Raw genomic sequence first — 24,323 nt, forward strand, 5'->3', positions numbered from 1 at the left:
CTTGCCTGCTTTAGATCATCCAGACTCCTGATAATATCAGTCTCAAAGAAAGGAAACTAAATTCAAACTTAAAAACTAGCACTCTTTTATGTCTAGGGGCAGATAACAATGTTAAAAACGTTTCCTTTATCTAAGATTAAGGCTGGCTAAATTCTTAACCAGAAACCTTGTTTACATTTGCAGATACAATGGGGGTGTGGATCAGAGGACCTAGTCCATAGCCAAAGCTGCCTTTCTAAAAATAGATTCTTATTTTCCTAGATTAACAGCTTTGACTATGATCGGAAGGCATGGTAGTCTAGGGCATCCTCTTCCAATCTATCTACTTGTTGCTGAATAAATTTCTTTCTTAACCTATTATTTTTTGGTTGAAAAGCAGCAGAACAGACCTTTGAGTTTATTGTGACACCTCCTAGGCAAATAGCATGCACTTATCTCCTCCCCATAGGCATTCACAGAACACAAATGTTACTGTGCTCTGGGGGATACAGCGAGCACATGGGACTCATCCCGAATGAAATCACCACAGGTTCTCTCCAATCTGGTTCTATATAGTATTATTCTTTACCTTGGAGGCCATTAAATAATAATCAGGACAAAAGGGATGATGATGGTGGCGTGGTGGTGGTGATGGTGATGGTGGTGGTGGTGGTGGCGGCGATGATGATGCATATACAGACCAATTATCAACAGGAATACTTTTTTAAAATTGACTTTGTCCAAGGTACTTTCCTAAGTTATTTAGGTGTGTAAACTTATTTTTCATAATAACAAAATGGCATCGATACTGTTATTTGGGGGCACACCCAGTAGTGCTCTGGAGCTCTGCAATCAGAGGTCATTCCTGATGTTGCTCAAGGGAACATATGGGATGCCAGGGTTTGAACCTAGATTGGCTGCATGCAAGACAAATGCTCTATCCACTGTGCTATAGCTCCAGCCCCTAGAGACAGTTATTAACAGTCTTTAATAAAGAAAAAAGTGAGGCATATAATAATTAAATGATTTCCCACTGTGACAGCAGATAGAAGAATCAAATTTGAGCCCACATAGTCTTGAACATGAAAAAACAGATTAATTATCTCTCTCTAGTTCTGAAAAGTTTTCCCTTTATATTAGGTAATTTTTGCAATAGACATTGACTCCAAACATCTGGCCAAATGACTGGTTTGCATTGAGGTTTAAAAACTGAAGGAAATATTAAAACTTAGTTTAAGTCAGAGTCTGATGTAAAAGCCATAACCAATTCTCACAGGAGCCTATATTTACAGAATAGAGAGACTTCCAGGCCCCTTCAACCTCTAGACAAATTATTATATTTTTCACAATCCCCAAATCTGTCTCTGTATCATTTGCTTAAAACTTAGAACTATATCTTTGAAAAAAAAACTTAGAACTATAAAACATTTACATACAAATATGAACATTGATATAGCTTTTTTATAATTGCCAAAAACTTGGAAGCAACCAAGATGCCCTTTAGCAGATGAATAAATTGACAAACTGAGGTCTATCCAAAGAACAGAATATTATTTATCATTACAAAAATGTGCTATTAAGTTACAAAAATACAGGGAGAAAGTTTAATGTACATTACACAGAGAAAAATCAATCTGCTAATGCTATATATTGTAATGACTCCAACTGTAGAGTATTCTGGAAAAAGCAAAATGATAGAGATAGTAAAACATTGAGCGACTATTAGAGTTGATGGATGAAGGAGATAAATAGAATACAGAGAATTTTTATTAATATATAATTACCCTGTATGCTAAGATAATGATCAATATATATCATTTATCCCAGATAAATCTCAAACCCATATAATGTACAATACCAAGAGTGAATAGTAATTTCAACTATGAAGTTTGTTTAATAAGGCATCAATAAGTAAACGACTCTGATAGGATATGTTAAGAGTGGGAGAGGCACATATATGATGAAAAGGGGGCCCTCCATACAACATTTTGTGGCCCGCGGCCGGCCTTCAAATATTACAGTATTCGCGATAAGCACAATAAAAATCGCATTAGTAAGAAAAAAAATCCCATTAAACATTCGCATACCCTGAGCAGTTCCGTTCAGGGTATGCAAATATTTAATGCGATTTTTGTGATTTTTTTTCTTACTAATGCGATTTTTTTATTGCGAATATTCGGGAAGCGAAATCCCTTATGCGGCCCTGCCTCACCCCGACTTTGCCTCCTGCGGCCTCCAGGTAAATTGAGTTTGAGACCCCTGGAATAAAGGAATAAAGGAGATTGTTGTACCTAGCATTCAACTTTTCTATGAACTTAAAAACTCTCTAAAAATTCTAAGTCTAATAAAAAGGATATGGATATCTAAACCTAATTTCATAATATCTCAAATGAACAAGTGTAGCCAAAGATGCCAAAACCTTTCAACTTTTTCAAAAGCAACATATGACTCTGTTGTAGTCAGTGTGAATGCCAAGATGGAATCAGTGCCTGAACAGGGTTGTGAAAGGGAAAACTTCTTATGTTGCATGTCTAAATACATTGTCATTGCATCTCTGTGATTATAGAAAGCTTTATAGAAATGCATTATAGGAATGCTTTTAGAAATGGATTATAGAAATGCATACATTATCTCACTGACTCAAAGTAACATTCTCAAAAGGCTAGAGCTGAGCTGAGACTGGGGCCCAGCCCTTAGCAAAGTGCATACTTATTCTACTCACTACACTGCACTAAAGTAGGAAGTCTAATTTCTCCATTCACCAACTCCATCGGCCCATTATACTTATATCTACCAATGTTCTCGAGGTCCTCGAGGTCCTCATCATTCTGATTAAAGGGCCCTAAACCTTTAACAGTCACATACTGGACACAGCCCTCCTGGAAAGGTCTGACCATATGCTTGCAACTGAAGAAAGTCCAGGGCAGGCTCTCTAGCCTTCACTGTCCCCCAGAGTAGAACCTAACAGATATCATTCATGAATTCTAGAAATGTAGGATGGAGTTAAGTTGAACACCTAAAGAAGTTCCTAGGAAGTACTAATATAAACAGGAACCCTTCATTGTTTTTTTATTTATTATTATTATGAATCAGTAGTAGGTAGCAGAAAATTCTCTTCTCAGTGCCCAAGCACTAAATCCCTAGAATGTGTGATTATGTCAGATGACATGCAAAAGTAAATCCAAGGTGCAAATGCAATTAAGGTTAATTAATTTGACCTCAAGATGGTTCAGAAGAAACTTATCTATGTAGACCCAGCATAATCACAAAGATCTAAATAAATGAAAGAGGGGTCAAGAGAGGGAGACCCAGGAAAACAGACAGTGGAGAAATATTGAGCCTAACACATTGCTGGCTTTGAAGATGGAGAAAGGGACCAAAGCAAACAAATCTACATTTGGTTTCTCAAATCTGGCACAGGGTAGTAAATGGGTTTATTTGAAGGCCACCGGGGAAAAATGAAATAATGCTGCTGACTGCTTGGTTTTAACATAGTAAAAATCATTTGACATCTCTGATCTCCAGGATTAGAAGGAAATTAATGTGTGTTGCTTTAAAACTCAATATGTAGGAATTTGATAGGAAACTAATGCAGTTCTAGACCCTTTGCCTAGGGTCAGGTTCCAAGTTACTCTGAGACATGCCAGAAGTCTGAGAACAATATGGCAGATATTGATATTTTCTTTTGTTAGTTTGTTTTGTTTTGTTTTGGGGTCACACCGGAAGCACTCAGGGGTTACTCCTGGCTCTACACTCAGAAATCATTCCTGGCAGGCTTGGGGGACCATGTGGGATGCCACTGTCCTTCTGCAGGCAAGGCAAAAGCCCTACCTCCTTGCTATCTCTCTGGCCCATAATTTCTTATCAACTTATTCTTGTCCTTTTAGAGCCCTGCCCACAGGAGTATGCTCACAAAACACTGATTTCTCAGCCTCCCCTTCTGAGTTGTAGGTAAAAATTTAGCATCAATCTACCTCTCTTCTTTCAACTAGGTGATGCTAGATATAGGATGAAGTATTATCTTGCATTCATTCAACAATATCAAGAAAGTCAACATCTTATCTGTAAACAGTCCCATCAACTGAGGAAATGCTCAGGACCTCCCAGGGAACTTGTTTTTTTCTACTTCACTGTCATCTGCAAAGTCACTAAATCAGAATTTTTTGATCATCAACTACATATTCTGTTTCTTATAATTCCACTAGTTAACTGGGCTGACTGCCTATCCCTTAAATTCATTCAGAATACATTAATTTTACAAATGAAAAACCAACTATAAATTACCTTGATGACTTCACATTTCATCAAGAAAATTATTCCTTCAGGGAGGAAGGTACATTTCTCATTCTGGTACAACTTATTTAGGTACATTGGGCTCCCAGTGTTCTGTGCAGACACAGCATGTCCCCAAGCAGACTACATCATTTTTCATTTTCTATTTCCCCTCTTTTACATGACAGGTAAAATTTATAGTACCTTTGAATTGTTTTACTTCTCTCATTTAAACCTGAATATTAATAAACTGTTTGTTGTGGCTCCTTTGAATAATCTGTTCCTGAACTCCCAGCTACTGTGTATGCCTCTAAAATACTGCACTTTCCATCTCACCATATGAATATTGTTTCTTTCACATCTGAATGTCTTTTCCAGTAGACTTGTGAAGGAAGAGCTTCCATCTTATTGCAGACACAATCCTATTAGTTTCACAATAAAAATACATAGAGAGAATGCTTTGAATATATTGAATAAATAAAAGTCTATATGATAAGGATGTAGCATCTCGTAGGAGAATTTCCAGTTCAGGAATTAGGCAAGAGTTGTCTCCTATCGATAGGAAATTGGAGAGGAGCTCAGACAAAGCAAGAAAAAAAGGTACAGAGCAGTTCTTAGCCTGATGTTTACCAGAATCTCACACTAGTCTTATGAACTTTACAAAAGCAACTAGGGCCTCTAATTATACAAATAAACATACTGACTTATTATACACTTCGTAGGGTCATTCCAGCAGTATTTCTACTCCCACTCCTAGAAATGGTCCAGAATATTGACCATTTCACCATAATATTATTTTATTCCAAAACAATTCTGGTGAAAAGCCTTCATTCCAATTGCTCAAGAAGAAATGCCTAACCTTGTTAAACTCATAAAATATTTAACTTGTTCCTGCCTTTTCCATAAATCACATTCTATCTTAAATCTGCTATATAATGGCACATTAGTCCAGGAAACATAATAGCTGGTCAATGTAAACCAATGGACTACATTCAGCACTCATATAATTTCTTGAACTGTGTTTGAGTGAAAGCTACAGTGGTTTTTGAAAAAATTTCCTGGACTCCATTACATATAAGCCTTGGGTTCACAAGAAATGTCAGACTCTTTGGTCTGTGTGTGGGGTAAGGGGGTAGAGAATCCTTGAGCAATCATGCATCCCCCATCTAACCTATGACTATATGTAGCTTTCAGACAGTCCAGTTTCCCATATTGACAAAGTGTCATTGCTGAGAACTTGCTATATGAGTAAGAGCTTAGAAAACAATAAAATGTAATTGTAATCATATTGGTCTTTCTCCTTATATACTCCCATGTGACTCTCCTCTTTTTCTTTTTCTTTTCTTCTCAAACTCAATGCCCTTAGTGCACAGAATCAACAGCACAGTCTGATGGACTGTCTAGGAGCTTCCCTGTCGTTCTTCACACATACTCCTTGCAGAAGGCAATGACACTTACCTGCTTATTAAATGTTCACCATCCATAAAGAACTTTTTTTCTACAACTAAGAAAATATGATAGTTTCCTATATTTTTACCTCCAAATAGTGAAGAGAAGTCACAGAATTCATTACCCACTTTATGTAAAAGTTCCTTTTCATTACTACTAAAGCTGTATTCACTTAGTCAGTAGTGACCTTAACTACAATAATAAAAATAGCATTAATAATTTACTTTAAAACCTCTTTCAACTTGCAGTGATTAAGTTGAAAGTTCTTTAAGTTCTTCTTAACTATGTCTAATGTTCACTGTTGCGACCTTGCTATTGAAAAAACAGTAAGAAGTAAAACTTTCAAGCCTTAGTAAGGCATTTAAGCAATCACAGTTTTGTGAAGCTTTGTGTCCTCATTTCTTATTCTAAAAACTGAGATAGACTCTGTAGAATGCAAGAAGCAAAATAAAAAAAAAAAAGCCACATTGGCCAGAGCATTATTTGGACAATGTGACAATTACTTCCTGAGCCCTACTTCATTGTAATACTGTTTTGGCCATAATTGAGTCAAGACAAAACCATACAAATGGCTTGTCAAAAGTCTTTGACAAGGACTCTAGTTGGACAGAACTGGACAGTAGAGATTGCACTGCACAAAAGAACCCCTCTAAACCCATTTCCTGACCATCATCCTAACAAAATATGCTTTATGACATTTCTCCACCATTTTATATGCACGTAATATAAGTTCATTGTATATTTTAACCACACCTGCTTACCATATACTCTCATAAATATGCATGATTTCCTCTGGAAAGCTTTAGGGAAAAAATACACTGTTACATCACACAAATTCTACTGAGTAAAATGCTAGACACTCTCCCCACCTTCCCTTTCCAGCATTCTTTACAGCCTGAGCTGGTCAGACTTACTTCCCTATTTGTAAAATTTCTTCTTATCAAGATAGCCCATATTTTCTGTTTAGGTACTCCTATAAATTTTGGATGACCATAAGCTATATTTAGGGTAACAATAAAACAGGTGAGCTTTTCCTCTTGATGAGTACTTCAATAAATGCCATATAGAATTGTTGAAGCTCATCTGATCATTTTATTCCCCTCAACGTCAATTTCCCCCACAAAATTTTCTTTTCAGTTTTCTAAAGCAATAAACATAAATATCAGATATCCTAATCAAATGAGCCTGGGAAGACTAGAAAAATATGCATATATAGAATTCAGCATGTCTTGCATCACCCACTGTTAGCATGCTCGGAGAACAGAGGCTATGCTAATTGCTATGAGATTCAGATTAGAGGGAATGTTCATTGTTTTAGCCATACATATATTGTCTTCCAGATCTTCTTTATTTTTCATTTATTTATTTGTTTGTCTCATTTTCTTTTGGGATCACATCTGGTGGCATTTAGGTGTAGATTACTCCTGGTTCTACACTGGTCCTGGCAGGCTCAAGGACCATATGGGATGCCAGGGATTGAACACAGATTAGTCACATGCAAGGCAAATACTTTACCTACTGTGCTATTAATATTGCTCTTGTATTTTTTAATTTATGAATAATATCTATTTAATTTAAATAACTAAATGCCTTGATTAAGGCAAGAATGTGAATAAACTATAAATAACTAAACGTAGTCATTGTTGCTGTTTAATATGAATTATTTAACATTTGAAAGTTATATTTCACTCCAATAGCCAGATATCTTCTTTTTTTAAGTATTAAAAAAAATCAAGCTCACATAGCATATAGATTCGTAAGTGGTAGTATTGAGATAAGGAAAAATACAGCACAGTTTGGCACTGGCTGACATAAACAGACACTGTGATGAATATATTTTTCACTGAGGGACACAGGTTGGCATCAACTGTCATAGACCAGTATAGGCAATATTGACACAGATAGGTACTGACAGACATTGATTGGTACTGGCTGACATAGGTTACCAACTGGTTTGAGTTGGCACTGATTAGCAATACTGGTACACAATGACACAAGTTAGCACTTACTGGTACAGGTGAGTAGTAACACAGATATTATCACAAGTTGGAATGAGCTGGCACCAACTGGCATAGGTTGGCACTGACAGTCTTAGATGTTGTGAGAAGTTGAGGCACATGAAACCATTTTAAGATGGGTCAATGATACAATAGTTTATAAGAGCGGTAGAGGGCATATTTGTATTATTTAAACTAGAACCCCAAACCTATGGATTAGGCCAAGTCGCAATTGTTTCATGAATTAGTTGAGAAACCAGCAGGAGAATTCACTTTCTAATCAAAAGTACTGAAGATTGTGGAATTTTGCCAGAAGATAGAATTAGCAAGCAATTACATATGGCTAAAAATAGTTTAAGCTTGTTAACACAAATTAACTCTTTTTTCTGTAACCACAAATCTAATCTTCCTCTTTTTTCAAAAAGTTGTATTATTTCTTTAAACTTGCAGTGCTGGGGATGAAGCTCAGTGTCTCAAATATGTGAGGCCTCTACTATACCATGAAATCACATCTCTGAACCTTTCGCTTTCTCTAAAACCTTCAACATTTTTTGTTGTTGTTTTTGTTTTTGGGTCACACCTGGCAGCGCTCAGGGGTTACTCCTGGCTCTGTGCCCAGAAATTGCTCCTGGCAGGCTCAGGGGACCATATGGGATGCTGGGATTCTAACCACCGACCTTCTGCATGAAAGGCAAATGCCCTACCTCCATGCTATCTCTCTGGCCCCTGGCACTGCTCTTGAAAGAGGTGTGACATTAACTATGTCCTAATTTTATTTACCTAATGGCCTGGTTTTTGTAGAGTTAGTGGCCCCTGTTCACTTGGTTACACCATTGTATAGATGGGAATTATATCTCTGTGTATAAATAGAATACCTAAAGACTAAATATTTACATGCTAAGCTGAAACAGAGATAAAGTGATTTAACATCATGAATCATGTTGTTGCCTAAAGAAGTCACACAATTTACAACTTTGAGCAGTTTCCCAGAAGACAAGTATGGAATCATAAAAGGAAATGGCCTATAATCTCCCCTTCCAAGAGACGGAGAGGCAGTGTATGAGGAATGGTCCATAATAGATCTGTAGATTAGAAAGGGTGGAGAAGAGTTTGCCTAGTCTTTTTCACAGGTCTCCTGATTATCAAAGGCCCCAGGACTAGAATTCTCTAGAGGCATGACTCAGCATGCACTAATAAACTGAGATGTGCCTTCAGTGCTGTTTCTTTTCAACAAATCTATAGTGTGGACAGGGTGCACAGATTGAATCATTTGGACTCCTGCCTCATACAGTCATTCTGGAGAGCAATCATTTGCAGACTCTCTTAATATAGAAAATTTGTACACAATGAGATTTGATTGTGAACCATTTTACAGAACCAAAATTAAGTCATTTGCCTGCTGCCAAATATATAGAAAAGAAGGCAACTAGAACTGACACTGGTCTATCTTTCTGCAATATCCAAACCTCTCCACCCCCACCACCTATGACAGTGAGGCTGTATCAAAAAGCTAGCGCTACAAGATGAGAACAACACTTTTAGTTCCTGCATCACAAACTTGATTTTGAATTGTCCCAGGAGGAAAGGAGAAGGGAGAGAGGAAGGGAAAAAAGAGACAGAGAGACAGAAACACAGTGACAGAGACAGAGACAAAGAGTGAAAAGAAAGGGGTTATCTCAAGCTCACAGTTTATAAATTCTTCCAAAATTCTTCTACATAATTTAGTTACTGAAAACAACACTGTCAGGAGTTTGAATATATAGATAGCTTTATGCCAGATCCTTTCACATTCTCTTTGAAGTATTAAGGACAGTATAATAAAATTCTGGAAACTTCACAGAAGTCTCAGGGCCCCTCTGAGCACTGAGTGTGTCCGGGTCTCAGGCCATGCTGATAAGCCCAACCAGACAAGTTCATTTGGCTCATCTTTTAGCTTAAAAAAAGGTGCTTATGAAAGATTTTGTAATTTGTGATTTTTTTTTGCTGGATTATTTATTATTTCATCTTCACAGAAAGAAAAACGGCTTACTATGAGTTAGCACTAGGCTCTTAGCAACAAAGCAAATATGACCCAGTTTCTGACTTGCCCCACAGAAGATAATAAGATAAAAGGTTTCTTGGCTCTTCCTTTCTAGTCCCTTGTTAAAGTGGCCAGATAAATCAGTTCTTTAACTGTAGATTATCGAACAGCAACTTTCCACAACAGGGCTTAATTATCAGTTACAGCACTGATTATATTACTATCATTTAGAAATCATGCAGCTCTGCTGTGACTTCTGCTTTTATACATAACAAGTCCATAAGAGACACTATTATTATTCTCATTTTATAGACAAGAAAATTGAGAGAATTAACTTGTCTAAAATTACCCAGTGTCAGAAACACAGAGCTAAATCTGTATCTATTTAAGGTTTTGTTTTGGCACCATGCCTGGTGATACTCAGGGGTTCCCCCTGGCTCTTTGCTCAGGGATCATTCCTGGTGGTGCTTAGGGAACCGTACAGGATACTGGGATCAAGCCTGTATCAGTCACTTGTAAGGTAAGTGTCTTACCCACAGCACTCTCTCTCCTTCCCCTGTTATACTCCAAAGTACAAGTTTTGTTTGTTTGGTGCTCTGGGACTATGCCTGGATTTGTGCTCTGGGTTGCTTGCAATGGCACTCCAGTGCTCAGTGGACCCCTTGACACCAAGGATCAAATTCAGGTACTTAATTCCAATACTCCATCCTTTGGCCCGTTCTGTATAACTCTTGGTCTAGGACTTAGAGCATGATTCAGCAAATCACAGTCCACCACATGATTTACAACCTCTAATATTTACTACCAGAATCTACAGGAAAAATTTGCTAACCCTTGGCTTAGAACCATAGTACACCAAATCTCAAATATTCCAAACTGTTAAGTGAGGTCTCTGTACTTCTTGGTACTAGAAGATGGCTTGTTTTTGATTCAGGAAAGTATTTTTCTTTGTTGGTTTATGTAAATTACTCAAGGAATGCCAGTGGGAAATAAATTTTTTAAAAAATAACGGAGGGGAGGGCGGCGGTGAGGTGGCACTAGAGATAAGGTGTCTGCCTTGCAAGTACTAGCCAAGGATCAGGACCACGGTTCCATCCCCTGGCATCCCATATGGTCCCCCCAAGCCAGGGGCAATTTCTGAGCGCTTAGCCAGGAGTAACCCCTGAGCACCAAATGGGTGTGGCCTGAAAAAACAAAAAAAAAAACAAAAACAAAAAACAAAAAACAGGGGGGCAGAGCGGTGGCACAGCAGTAGGGTGTTTGCCTTGCATGCAGCTAGCCCAAAATGGACTGCAGTTTGATCCCCTGACATCCCATATGGTCCCCCAAGCCAGAAGCAGTTTCTGAGTGCACAGCCAGAAGTAACCCCTGAGCATCATCAGGTGTGGCCCAAAAGAACCAAATAAATAAATAAATAACTCTATTACATGAATGGAAGGGAGGAAGTCACAATAAAAACAATCAGGAAAAGATTTTAAAAATTAAAATAAATAGATTTTAAATAGATAAAGACCAGATAATCTCATTTATATGAGGTATATGAAGTAACAAATTTAGGAAATACCTAACGACTCATGAAAATAAGTCCCTAGGAGCCAGAGCAATAGCACAGCAGTAGTTCATTTGCCTTGTTTGCAGCCAAAGAGGGACCAACTGAGGTTTGATCTGCAACATCCCATATGGTCTCCTGAACCTGCCAGGAGCGATTTCTGAGCTCAGAGCAAGGAGTAACCACTCAATGCCACTGGGTGTGGCCCCAAAACATAAAAGCAAAAAAATATTTTAAAAAATCCCTTATAATTTAAAAAAGCATCTCAGACTATCAAAGAGGAATGGAGATAGGGAAGAAATCTATGCACAAGGGTAGAGGGATATTGGTACTTTAATGATGGGCATGATATCGTAACATTGTACTTCTAAAACACAGATGAGGAGACTTTTATCTGCCAAGGCCCACTTTTATATGTATGACCTCCTTTGTGGGCCATAAAGTATAGGCTAATGAGTAACAGGCAGCTAATAAGAAACATTTGTGCCTCTCCCATCATCAAATCAGAAAACAAAAATTATCAAATGAATATGATTTATTGGACCTTATATGGCCCCAAGGGCTGGATATTCCCCATGCCTGCCCTAAAAGTATAAAAATATTTATACTCTCTTCCAAGGTTGAAGGGGAACCCTTTCACCACCTGACAGTCAACCTGAAGGCTATTTAGATGACTGTCAGTATGCTAATAGAAATCGAGACATAGAAGGTAGTAAGAAAGGCAATGAATGAGTAACTTCTCATTTCTTTTTTTGATTTCAAATGTAGCAAAAGGTGTTTGGTGATCTTCATGTAAAACAGGCATCTGAGTCATCCCAGCAGCAGCAGGGATTACTCATGAGTCATGTATCACATGCCACTCCAGAGTCAGATCTTTCCACTGGTCCAGGTCTTATAAATACTTAGTCAATTTATTCTACATGGATCCTAAGCCAAATAAATCTTCATAATCTGTCTCCACCTAAGTATGCTATTAAATTATCCAGGAGAGCCCATCAGGAATGTAGAAAAAGGGTATTAAAAAAAGAGATAGAAATTCTGTAGAATAAAGCACTTGAACACTGCTACCTTCCAATTCCAGTACTTCCAACCACATGGAGTGGAAGCTCCACTGATAAAGTAGAAACAATTCTGGAATTGTCTGCAAACATATTACTCATAATTCATAATGTCTCATTATCTAATTAGTGCTGTTAAAATTATCCTTAAGACTATCATTGTGTGTATGAATAAATATCCTGGCCAGCATTTGCTAAAAACTTTGTAGGAACCAGAGATCATTAGTAGAGATATGGAAGACGTTGGAAAAGATTCGCTTTACAAATACTTTCTTTTAGCCACAGGCCAGTAAGCCTACTACCTCAATTTATAAATAAAGTTGTATTCAACCCAACCAAGCCCATCATTTGCCTGTTTTCTATGGTTCTTTTTGCAAGGGCAGTATTTAAAAGTTGTAGCAGAAACCCTAAAGTACGTGTTATCTTGCCCTTTACAGAAAAAATTATTTGCTAGCTTCCTTCATTTAGACACTACACTACAAATCTGTTGCTTTTGCCTGACTCAGTGTCTTTCACTATTCATTTGGTTCTTGCCCCTAGTCTCTCTTAGATCTTCCCTCATTCCTGTCCCCATACATTAGGTGCATCTAACTCAGAGCCTTAGGCCTGAGGCATCATTATACTTCATTCCCAAGATCACACAAATACAGGTGTAAATAAGTGAAACCTAGAACTAAAACTTTTGCTGGAACTGGCAAGAAGAGGAAGAGGAAGTTCTTGTTTTCCTGAATTTTATTTTGGGGGAGGGGTTTGGGTCACACCCGGCAGCACTCAGGTGTTACTCCTGGCTCTACGCTCAGAAATGGCTCCTGGGAGGCTTGGGGGACCATATGGGATGCTGTAATTCGAACCACCATCCTTCTGCAGGCAAGGCAAATGCCCTACCTTTGTGCTATTGCTCCCACCCCTTTCCTGAAATTTTTGAGCCACTTAGCAAGTGGCTGTATAGAAATATCTGCATTTGGGGAGTAGGTGAGGACACCTATAGAAAGACTGTTTCTAAAATGAAATTTTATACCATAGATTCAGCTATGCCAAACTACTCCAACACTTTTCAGCTATTTAGCTAATACAATTGTCTTTCATTTCAGTCTAAGTTAAAGTTTTATCATTTGCAATGCAAACATACTAGTCATTTGCATGACTTTATAATCCCTTCCCCACCATAAATACTTACCTAAAGTTACAGAGTTGATTTGTGGACTAAGCTAAAAACCAGTCTTAAAATGAGCTCCAGGGATGTGGGAAACAGTACTTAGAACTTAGAGCCCAACAAGTTGCATTTCTATCTTTGAAGTGGGAACCTTCCAAACCTTATCATAACTTTTTTTTAAATTTTGAACCACACCCAGTGGTGCTCAGGGGTTATTCTTGTTATTCCTGGCTCTGCATTCAAGAATCACTCCTAGCAGACTCCAGGAATAGATTATATAGGATGCCAGGAATTGAACCCAGCTTGGCCATGTGCCAGGCAAATGTCCTATGCTCTACTCTATTTCTCCAGTTTTTCATCACTATTTTTAGAGCAGAATTTCTGATCATGGTCAGCTTCCACCTCATTTCTTTCCTGTTATACCAGTTCATCCTTTAGACTCATGCCATGCCCCCTCTTCTGGTTTATGCCCAGATTTTATACCAGTGACACCTTGGGATATCTGGAGGCTCACGGGGGTCATATGACGTTTGGTTGAAAAATACTGCTCTAAAAGGTTCTTCCTTTAGGATCATCCTGTTTTCTACTTGTGCTTATCCCATGACAATGTCCAATAGGCTACTGACTTTCCATATAGCACTTTGGAGAAAGTTACAAAAATGTGAAGACTTAGCTAGTTTATACCTTTCACTCTTGCCATACCTAATTTGGGGGGGGGGGCACTTCAGAGAGAAAGCTAGCCTCTCTCCAGTGAAACTAACAACAGACAATTTTCCTACAAGGAGCAGGACTGTGGGGTGGGATACTTCTATAGCAAAAGGTAGATTGGGGCAGCCCATTCCATAACATTCCATAACAGCTCACCCAGGGGAGCCATCTATTTCATAGACTTACACTCTGTCTAGAAGAAAAGGCCAGACTTTAGAAGTAGACATGGATTTCAGGGTGAGGAAATAGTTTTTCAAGGGTGGTTGGGTTGGTGTGGATTTCCATGCTGCCCCTTCACCAGCTGGAGGGGTTTCTAATAAGAAATAGTCCTCAGATGGTCATCCTGAGGGACATAGCAGACCCTCCTTGGGTGGTGTACTGGCACCAATTCACCAAAAGAAGAAAATAAATTCAAGAATTTATAATGGTTTCAAACACAAGAATTAAACATAAGTTTGACTATAAGGAAGGATAAATTTATAATTTAGAGATGAATGACACACACATATATGTAACAGCTAGACTTACACAAAAAGGAGACATAAAATATTTCTTAAAAGATCCCAAAACACTGTTAATAGTGGTAATTTCTCAGGAGAAAAACAGCATCTAAGAGGGAAATTCCTGGAGCATTGCATTTTCTCAGCACAAATGCAATATTTTACCATGTATGTTGATTACTTTTTCAACATCAGTTTTAAAATAAGACTTTCCAAAAATATATTTAATGAGAAATCCCTCTAGGTTTTACATCATCTTCTAACAACACTCAAAGTTAAATGACTGTGACTGAATTTCTTCAGGCTCACTGTTTAAGTCTGTTCCTCAAGGCTTTGTCATATTAACTCTTCCAGAATTCACACTGACATGAGCTCAGCTTCTGGGTCACCTCCCTGAGCAGAGACAAGAGGCCAAGGGACCCTGCTGAAGCAAGCAAGCTGTTTACAGCAGACCAATTGCTTCTTTCTGGGTCTGCCCTGTTCAGAGAAAAAAGCAAGGATGGCATTAGGGAGTCCAAAGTTCCTGCCACAAAGCTCCAATCCATCTGGGCACAACCAGAGCCCAGGACAGGGTTTCCTGGCACAGAGATCAAAGAGCTGGCCTCAGCCTGGCCTCCAAGGCACTGGAAGCCCTTGGAATGATCTGCATTCCCAATCGACCTCACTACAAGTAAAGGACATGGCTTAAGACATCAAGGGAAGAAGATATGAAACAGCTGTCCTGCATGATTGCAAATCATTCCTTGTCCCCCACCCTGGATACCATACCCATACATTCACACACACACACACACACACACACACACACACAAAAACACACACAGAGGCACATTACATCAAAAGAGCTTAAGTTTGTTAAAGACCAGTACTACTTTAGCAACTAAATTTTGGCCCTTTGTTTTATAGGAAAGAAGAGTATACAATATGTTAAATCACTTTTGCTGAAAGTGTGCTACAGAGAAGCACTATTCTCTTTTCTTCTTACTCTCTTTCCTCTGCTATCTTAGAAATAAGGAAATGCTTCTTAAAAAATAGAATTAACTGAAAGAGAAAACATAAACTCTATCTTAGCCACCTTCGAAAACTTTGTAAACACCCCAGCTTGTCTTAGTTCTCTAGACTCTATAAGAAGTTACATAATGGTCATTTTATATCTCTAACGTGTCCTATTCACTGGATTAATATGTTCAATCTAGGACCAAAAGGAAATTATGTAGGTGGATAATCTTTGGGAACAGGCAAAGAAAGCAGAACCCAGCTCAAGAAGTAAACCCAAACTATGTGACCAAGAACCTCACAGAATCAGAACCTGTCATAGTGTGATCAAATAAATCCCAGAGGGTGAGGAAGGGAGTCATCAGGAGAGTTTTTAAATGGCACAGTTACAGTACAAACCAACAGAATAGAGACTGATATTGCAACAAAGTGAGTGCCTGGTAACTTACCAGCAATGCTGCATATTAATCTCTTAACTGCTGTCTCCCAGGAGGTGTGGGCAAAGGGCCAGAAAGGAAAGGGGAAGAGAAAGAAAAGCACCACATGCTGTCAACAAGTGTGAAGGGATTTCCCAGCTCCATATTCAGGAGGCAGGACATTTTGTGGCAGTACTATTACTAACAGTAACCCACATTCACTAAACAAAAAGATTCTTGATCACAATAAATTCGTCAATTTTTCGTATCAACATGACAAACCTTTTCAATGTATTACAACTGTGATTGGCATGGACTTGGGAAATTTAGCATTGCAGTCAAGATTGGATAGATGAGATTGGAGAGAGGTTTGACTTTTTCATTCTATCAAAGTTAAATGCGCACAACACCTCATAACACCCCCAATAATTTTTGCAACATCTGTCCCTTAAATATGATTATTATGTGCATACACAAAAATATATATTCCTGGCAGAATTATCTCTAACAGAAAGTAAAGGAGACATTACTTTAATTCCACTAACAAAGGGAAAGCTGATTCTGTCATGCACTGATACAATGAATATATATATATATATATATATATATATACTTTACTTTTTGTACCATAAGACGCACTTTTCCCCAAAAAAAGATGTGTCATATGAAGTGAATGCTGCCTAAAGCTGAAGCCTGAGTGCAAGGGAAGAGAGCATTTAAAAACTATGCGCGTCTTATGGTCAAGTGTGTCTTATAAAGTGAAAAATATGGTATATATATATCTGTGTAAATTAATGACATACTGAGACAGAGAGATATAAGTGAAACCAGGCGTGATCTCGGAGCATATAGCCAACAGTCAGCCCCAAGGACCACCAAAGTTTTAAATGTGACTCAAAACTCCAAAAAGCAGGAGAATTTTAATTAATGGACATAAAATGTCCAATATCTAGATATACAAAAATGTGTATGATTCTATTTATAATGCTTGGATATAACATCTGAAAAGAAAAGCTAAACAGAACATTTGCAGGGGTAAGCTCTAAACATGGAAGACAGATTCAGATACAGCTATAAAAGAGGGGAATTTTATATTTTATAGGTTATTCTGGAGGCTTTGACATTTAAAACAGTGAATGTTATGCTTATGCATTATGCTCTATAATTAAAATTTACTTTGATAAATGATGACTCTGTCCTCTAAATCATTTGGAAGTGAACAGTATATTTTTCTAATATAGACAAATTGGAACTCTTTAAGAGCTGAAACTCAAAAGTCATCATGTACAAGGGAAATTATTGAGGAAAGTTGAAAGCTCTATGGCTGAAGGTTCTTCCAAGTTCACCTGAACCAAACTCAGACAACAGATAAGTTTTTCAAGATAACCAGCAAACATCTGTCCAAAAAATGATCCATATTTTCCATCTCAGAAAAGGTATCTATCTCCAGGGAGGGGTGTGGAAGTTTGAAGTCATGAGAACATCCCAACATATGGAGCATCCAGGCAATACACAAATAGGTCCTCCAACACCTGAGACACTCAGGCAAAGTCCATTAAAACAACCATTCTTGCACAGAAGATTGCCATAGCAGGGAAGGAGAGTTCAAGGGTTGAGCATATGCCTAGATGTGTAAGATATTGAGTAAGATTCTTAATATCCCATGCCCTCTTCAGTAACACATGAGGGAACTTTTAAAAATAGAGAAATCCATTATTTGAATTATAACCACGATTGCAAAGGAATAGAAAATGTAATGGGAGAGTACATATTGGTATAGTGGGGGTAGACTTTTCATTCTCCATACTCAGGAGATGAAGATTCAGAATTCCTTCTGAATCTTAGTACAGTGGTCTTAGTACAATGACTCCTGGACCAGAAAGGAGGTACAGCAACATATTTTCAGTCACACAGAAATTGAACATCAAAAGAACATTCACCCTAGCTGTCCTAGTTACTTTAGGACATCTTATGGAGAATGTCATGCTGGATCTCTAACAGAATTTCAGAGGAACTTCTGGCACATCCATCATGGTCCTCCGGGACTTAAGGTAAGGTTTAAGACAAGCCACAAAAACTACAATAATACGTCAGTAGTGTGTCAGTACACCCATCTCTAAGTAGGGAAGACCACTTCCCAAGCATTGGTGTCAGAACAATGAAGAAGAATGATACCTGAGCTCTAGAACCAGAACCCTTTCCTCTCACAGGCACAAGCACAGATTCAGAGATCTGGTATGTTCAAAGAACTGAAGAAATCATTAAAAGGCAAGCCAATGTTGTGAAATCCCTAGAAGGTTTTGGCCTAACCAGCTATTGCAATGTCAGGTGATCATTACATGGCAGACGAAATGTTAGGGATCCAAGGTACACATTGAAGAAGCATCCCATTGAGAATTTAGACCATGCTTTCTATCATTAATTTTTTTGTCAATATGGTGACAATGTCAATGAGTGAGAGAAGTAGAATGCTTGTCTCGAATACAGGTGGGAGGGAGAAAGGAGGGAGATTGGGGACATTGGTGATGGGATTGTTGCACTGGCAAAGGGGGGCTATTCTTTCTTTTTCTTTTTTTTTTTTTCTTTTTGGTTTTATAGACCACACCTGGCAATGCTCTGGGGTTACTTCTGGCTATGAGCTCAGAAATCACTCCTGGCTTGGGAGACCATATGGGATGCTGGGGATCGAATTGAGGTCTGTCCTGGGTCAGCCAAGTGCAAGGCAGGCACGCAGGGGTGTTCTTTTTATGACTGAAACCAAACTACAATCATGTTTGTAATCAAGGTGCTTAAATTAAAAAAAAATATTTTTTAAAGTATCTGAGGTGTAAACATGACCAAACACCTTTGTCATTTACTTACCTATTTAGGATCTCTGTATCTTGCCCATCGCTCTCCACATATTCCAGTATAGCAGAGCGCAAAAATAAAGGCTTAAAGAATCATTAGAACCATGTACTAACAGTTTTATAAAGAACAACACAGTGATGTCCTCATAAGGGGCATTTTAACCACTGGTATTCAAAAAATAACATTTTTAACCAATGTATACCTGAATCTCACCATGAATATATATCATAAATATCATTCTATAATAGTTTATATAAACATTGCCTTTTCTCTTTGGATTAGTGAACCGGGAAAACTGATAGGGTACTAGTTGATATAAAGTGGGCAAAAGAGACAGTTGGCCAACATCTTTAAAAAGGTGGCAGCTGGCAGGAAAAATTCTCCAGGAACTGCCAACACAAAGGCCCTGTGATAGTGAGTTCCAGGAATGAAACATGTGCAGGACAAAGTCTGAGTGTAAGCTTGGTTTCAATTAAGAAACTCTCCCTCTGGAGCTGGACTGATAGCAGTAAGGCATTTGCCTTGCATATGCCAACATAGGATGGACCCCGGTTCAAATCCTAGCATCCCATATGGTCAGGTGTGACTTCTGAGCACAGAGCCAGAAGTAACTCCTGACACCGCTGGTGTGAACCCCTCCCAAAAAAAGGAAAAAAGCTCTCCCTCAAAAATGTAATACAAAAACATTAACCTTACATATTCAAACTCCCAGTGCACATTATCTGTGGTCACTGAATTAGGAACCTGAATTCTATTGCAAGTATGGCAGAGTATGGCTCTGGAAATAGCAAGAAACCACAAAAAGCTGTGTCCTGGTTGCCATTAATTAGAGGGTGAAAGCACCAAGAGGCTGCATCCTATCTTAAGACCATCCATAAGTTCTGAATTTCCAAAGGAATGGTAATTTTACCTGGAATTATGAGCAGCACAACTGTGGGCCTACTCATAGACCCTCTCACAGCCAATGGGTTTACTTCCACAGCCCTATGCAGTCTCCTGGGATTCACTTCCTGGATGATCTAAGCTGGAAGTGATCCACAAACACCTTTACTCTTCAGAAGGTAGTAAGAGTACTGAACCATCCAATTAAGCTGAATAGTTTCAGAGCAAGTAATGGACAAGTAACTAGTTTTGAGTTTTGTGCTGTCTCTAAGTTGAGTTCTGAATGCCCAGGAGTCCAATATTAATAACAGCAATCTTAGAAGCCAGACATAGGTTGATTTAAGCAGCATGTTGAATCCAAGCCACACACTCCAGAATGCTGACTTTGCCTGTTGCTCCCAGCCAGCTTCACTCATGCCCCCACAGGACTTGTGTTAAGCCCATCACACCTAATAATTCTTGCTAAGTACCAGGGTTCCAATTACAGCTTCACTATAAAACACTTCATAAAATGTGTGGACTTTGCTTCTGCTTTTGCAAACACAGTCTTGCCTTCTTCCTTTCTCCTCTTGGCATTACACACTACTTGGCTGCTCTCAGCAAACTGCATGATCCTGAGACCTCCACCTTATCCCCTGCTACCACTATGTCAGATGATTGCATCCTCTCTGCAGAGGAAATGCAGGATGATTTCATTCTCTGTTCTCCAGCAAAATGGTGAGTGCCAGTTATGACACCATCGAGAAGGCTGAATCCTCCATTGTGAGTGGCTCAGCTGCTGGAACTGGGAGGAAGGCAGGGCAAAAAGAACCACCTTAGTTCTCCCATACTAAGATACCTTAGGCATCTGGGACAAGAAATTGGGACTTGTAAGGTAATTACCAGCCAACTCACCCAACAAACTTTCTCCTAAATCTTAAAATAAAAAAAATATATTGTATGTTTTTGAGATTACACAAATAGAAGTTTTATTTACAGAAAAAGCTTAAAAAGAAAGTAAAACTTATCAGCGAATCCCATTGCCAGGAGGACATAAGTCATGTCCCGTATGAACCAAGCACTTGCTTAAGTGTTTTTGCACTCAGTTAAATTTATTTGCTTTTGTAAACTTATTTTAAGACATATTTTTCAGATGAGAAAAATGAGGCACATTGCCAAGCTCTCAAAGATTTTAGAACTCAAATTCAGAACTATGTTCTCAATGCATTTGACTCACAACTGCTTTCTACTGAGATCTACCATGTGCCCAATACTTTGTTGTCCAAGGTATAATATCCATGAGCTGTTTCTTATCCTGCCAGCCCTCTATAGCAAACATGTGCATATACCTAAGAAACTCCTCTACACCAAAATCAATAGCACACCAAATAGGTAAAGAGGCTAATTTTTTGCTTATTTGGGATGTCTTTCTGCTAATGGAAATATCAAGGGAAAACATGACCACAGAGATGTGACCTCTCAGCCATAGAAGAATGGCTGGAGAAATAATGCAAGGGTTAAGACACTTGCTTTGCATCCCATAAATTCCAGTTTTAAATACGTGATATCAGATTATGATCCGCCCAAGTATAGCCAGGGGTCACTCCTGAGTACAGTCATAAATAGCCCTTGAGCACAGAGAGGTATGGCCCAAACTCCCCTCAATTAAATAAAATGAAATAAAACCATAAAGGGGGGCAGAGAGTTAAGATGCTTGTTTTATATGTGGTTGACTTTAGTTTTATCCTTGGAATCAATGATCCCCTAGCAAAACCAGAAGTGAAGGGGGTGACTTTCAACATAGAAGAGACCCCAAGTTCAGTTCCTCACACCACTGTGCCTGGCCTCTAACCAAAATAAATTAATAAATCAATATAACTATGAAGAATCAGGAACAATTTTCCAGATAAAGTGACAGTTTAGCAGAGATTCAGAGGCTGAGTGAGACAAAGTAGAAAGAAGGGCTGGATACATGCTGAGACTTGACAGGAGGGTTCCCCAGGACTGATTCTACAGAACTTGCCTCAGGTGGTCATAACAAAGGTTATGTAGGTTCAAATCACTTAGGGATGCCAATACCAATGCCAAAGAAAGAGGGGGTAGACTCTATAAAACAGATAGATTGGGCAATTAATCTCTTCAATTAGCTTTCCAAGTAGCAGAACAGGCAAGGAAAAGGCCTTAAGAAAAATGAGAGTTGGATTAAGGAGGCAGAGGTGGGGGAACAGTTTAGGGGAACCCCAAAATATGCCAATTTTTATAGCTAAGAGCAATTTAAAATTAAAATTAAAATTAAAAACTAAGGACTCTTAGTTTTTAACTCCTCATTTAACTACAGAAAATTTTAGATCTACCTATTTCAGGAAGCCAGGTACCACCTGAATTAAATCCAAAGAAAGTGAGCTAACTGTGAACTATTGGGAGGATTTGGCTATGCGCCATAGTTCTAATTTCTTCTAAATCCTTTCTAATGGGTTCCACTGTCTTTGCGTGATATGAACATAGCAGATTGTTAAGAAACAAACAAACAAACAAAAAAAACCAAAACTGATCTCCTATATTACCTGGATTTCTAATTTTTTTGCTGCTGATCAGTAGCAAATTTATTTGAGTCAGGGTTGTTTATATTGTCAGAAAACTCAGGCATAAGGGTCGTATCAGGAAATCTAAAAGGAGAAAGAGCATCATTAAAAACAAAGCTATTCTTGTAAAGTTCTGTCAGTGCCTTGTATATTTTGGAGATTAGCCCCTTATCTGATGGGTATTGGGTGAATAGTTTCTCCCACTCAGTGGGTGGCTCTTGTATCCTGGGCACTATTTCCTTTGAGGTGCAGAAGCTTCTCAGCTTAATATATTCCCATCTGTTAATCTATGCTTTCACTTGCTTGGAGAGTGCAGTTTCCTCCTTGAAGATGCCTGTAATGTCCTGTAGTGTTTTGCCTATGTGCTGTTCTATATATCTTATGGTTTTGGGGCTGAAAATGGGGAGAAGAAATGAACAGACACTTTGACAAAGAAGAAATACGCATGGCCAAAAGACACATGAAAAAATGTTCCACATCACTAATCATCAGGGAGATGCAAATCAAAACAACGATGAGATACCACCTCACACCCCAGAGAATGGCACACATCACAAAGAATGAGAATAAACAGTGTTGGCGGGGATGTGGAGAGAAAGGAACTCTTATCCACTGCTGGTGGGAATGCTGTCTAGTTCAACCTTTATGGAAAGCGATATGGAGATTCCTCCAAAAAACTGGAAATCGAGCTCCCATACGATCCAGCTATACCACTCCTAGGAATATACCCTAGGAACACAAAAATACAATACAAAAAACCCCTTCCTTACACCTATATTCATTGCAGCTCTATTTACCATAGCAAGACTCTGGAAACAACCAAGATGCCCTTCAACAGACGAATGGCTAAGAAACTGTGGTACATATACACAATGGAATATTATGCAGCTGTCAGGAGAGATGAAGTCATGAAATTTTCCTATACATGGATGTACATGGAATCTATTATGCTGAGTGAAATAAGTCAGAGAGAGAGAGAAAAACGCAGAATGGTCTCACTCCTCTATGGGTTTTAAGAAAAAAGAAAGACACCCTTGTAATAATAATTTTCAGACACAAAAGAGAAAAGAGCTGGAAGTTCCAGCTCACCTCAGGAAGCTCACCACAAAGAGTGATGAGTTTAGTTAGAGAAATAACTACATTTTGAACTGTCCTAATATTGAGAATGTATGAGGGAAATGTAGAGCCTGTTTAGGGTACAGGCGGGGGTTGGGTGGGGAGGAGGGAGATTTGGGACTTGGGTGATGGGAATGTTGCACTGGTGATGGGTGGTGTTCCTTTTATGACTGAAACCCAAACACAATCATGTATGTAATCAAGGTGTTTAAATAAAAAAAAATTATGCATTAAAAAAAAACAAAAAAAAAACAAAGCTAAAAAAACACAAATATGAATATGTGCGAATTGTAAGGAGATGGAACCCAGATAAGATTGTTTGCATAAAGAGCAGCCTAATTCTTTTGTTTGTTTGTTTTTGTTTTTGTTTTTTGAGCCTCACCCGGTGAGGTCAGGGGTTACTCCTGGCTATGTGCTCAGAAATCACTCCTGGCTTGGGGTACCATATGGGATGCTGGGAATCGAACCCAGGTTCGTCTGGGTCTGCCCGTGGAAGGCAAACACCCTACTGCTGACTATTGCTTTGGTACCATACTTTTTAATAAATGAGTCCATGCCTGGTCTCCAACATGAATGGTATTCTGGTATGCCAGGACCAGATTTCAGGATTTCTATTTTTTTAAAGCCCTAGTTCCTGCCTTCTCCATAATATGAGAGGGCATACATATATTCTTATATGTATAAGTACATGTATATTACTTGGTCTTAATAGCTTTGGACCAATTATGTAAGTACAAAGCTCCTGTACTTATAAAATTAAATTGCCTTTTTATCTTCTTAATATGTCTGCTGTTACTTATAAATGTTCTATATGGAA

The 24,323-nt window shown here is 38.5% G+C and overlaps 1 protein-coding gene across 2 annotated transcripts in view; it reads right to left on the reverse strand.

The window, feature by feature from the left end:
- Positions 1–24,323, reverse strand: part of SLC1A2 (solute carrier family 1 member 2) — a 169,695-nt gene that overhangs the window by 76,006 nt on the left and 69,366 nt on the right. The window lies entirely within an intron of this gene.

The sequence above is a fragment of the Suncus etruscus genome, chromosome 9 (assembly GCF_024139225.1).
Source record: "Suncus etruscus isolate mSunEtr1 chromosome 9, mSunEtr1.pri.cur, whole genome shotgun sequence".
NCBI lineage: Eukaryota > Metazoa > Chordata > Mammalia > Eulipotyphla > Soricidae > Suncus > Suncus etruscus.